Below are 2,301 nucleotides of genomic sequence, written 5' to 3'. Positions count from 1 at the left end.
GGCACATATCCATTGTTGGTCTAACACTCCCGGTTCAAATAAATAATTCATTTGGGATATTGGTTCCCAATTATTAATAATCTCCTGTCTATAATTAGATAAAGATTACATCAAAACTGGTCTCAAATTTGACAAAAAAGTACAATGCCACTTTGTATTGGTGTCCATATGACAACACGATAAGTTTCATGAACTTCAAATAAGTTTTGGATGTACTAGAATTTAAAAATCAAGATTCTCAATATTGAAATTTGTTGCACGGGGAGTAAACATGCACCCAGTGAGACACATGTGTTTTTGCAATCCATTTAGGTGCACTGTCACGTGTGCATGTACCTCGAATTTGATTTTTGCACATTATACCCATAGAAAATCAATCAATGTACTAAAATGTCTTAATGATCTCTGTGATTTTTTTGAAATTAAAATGCCCCTGCTTTGGTAACATGTATGTTCATCGCAGGATAATTAATTTAACATACATCGTAGTTTTGGTGGATTCACGGTGTGTGTGTGTGGGTGTGTGTGTCTGGGGGTGGCAGGTGGCTCGAAGTACACTACGAGTTGTGAGCCACCATGTGGGTTGGCCGTTTTGTTAGGCAGGCTGGTGCCACATCAGAGTTGTGAAATCGTTATTTAAAACATTACACAACCCTTTCGTACATGAATGTTTTGGCCACATGCAGTCGATGGTTGTCCTACACGACACTCGATACTCGCGTGTGATGCTTTCTGTGGGCCCGCGAGGTCATCGTCCATCACTTTGACGAATAGCCGGCAGTGAGGTTAATTTGACCAGAAAGGTATTATGTTTTTTGTTTGTGTTATGGTGGTATATAGTACGCGTCGAAGAGGTGGGAGGGGACTAGCATATATACTATACGTATGCGTCCGTGAACAAGTACACCTCACTTAGTGTCGGGACTTTTTGGTTACCGAGGCACGTGCCACATCAAAATTGTGAAATTGCTTATTCAAACATCACACAACACCTTTTTGAGCCACATGCATATATATATATATATATATATATATATATATATATATATATATATATATATCCAAACTAGGACACTCATGTGTGACGCTTCCATCTGTGGGCCCACGAGGCCATCGTCGATGCATGCATGCATCACTTTGACCTACATCGGGAGAGGTTAATTAATTTCACCATCGATGAGGATTCTTTTGGGTTGTACATATATTACGGCAGGAGCATATAGTATGCGGTGAAGAGGGGGAAGGGCACCATCATATGTAGTACGCTTGATATGAACCTTGCTCTCTGTGGGTGCATGGTTTACGGTTTTTGAGGCATGTGGCACGTCAAAGTTGTGCATTTTGGGTATTCAACATATATATGTTTGGCCCACATGCAAAGCGGTGGTGATTGTCCTCTCGCACCCACTTAAGCGGTTATCAGCGATATCGATGCTTTCCATCTGTGAGCCCGCTTGGTCCATCACTTTTTTTGCCTGACAACAAGAGAGGTTCATTTGACTTAGGAGGGGATTATTGTTTTTGCTCTGAGTTTACATGCATGATACACTTTGAGCACACACATATGCATGTGTACGCATGAATCCCTCCCATTGAGTCGAAGTGGCCAGTACAATGACACCATCATGAACCGATCTCGCTCTGTGTGGGGAGCTAGTTTACGCTTTTTGACACACGCGCCAGATCAATGTTGTGTACTCAAACATGCATGCACGCATCACCTCCATACATATGCATGTAGTGGTTGCCTTCGAACGATACACTCCCTCCTGTGGTTATCGGTGATAAGCCTATATATTCGTGGGCCCGCATGGACATCCATGATCGCCTTGACAAACAACAAGATAGGTTACCATGGCAGATTCTTCATTTGGTTAGTGTTATCGTGGTATAGGTCATGGTGAGATTCAAACCTAATTAAGTTTGAGCACATATACTATGCATGCATGCATATATGAATCCTCGTCGTTGGCTTGAAGTGTGGTGTAACATACATATCCATCGTCAACCTAGATAACCCTCACTCAGTGTGGGGATTTCTAGTTCGAAATCACGGTGCCACATCAAAGTTGTTCATTCTTACTCAAAACACACCTCTCCATACATATGTTTGGGCCACACGCATGCAGTTGTTGTCTTCGGGGACTAGCTACTTGCGTGATTATTGGCGAGCTAGCCCATCTCCGAGGTCGCATGGATGGACATCACTTCGACCAACAACAAGAGAGAGGTTGTACGACCAAGGTGGATTATTCTTGGTCCATTTTACGATCCATCTTGGTGAGATATATGCCTCTCTAG

Source organism: Triticum dicoccoides, chromosome 1A, assembly GCF_002162155.2.
Source record: "Triticum dicoccoides isolate Atlit2015 ecotype Zavitan chromosome 1A, WEW_v2.0, whole genome shotgun sequence".
NCBI lineage: Eukaryota > Viridiplantae > Streptophyta > Magnoliopsida > Poales > Poaceae > Triticum > Triticum dicoccoides.
This window is presented reverse-complemented; position numbering follows the sequence as displayed.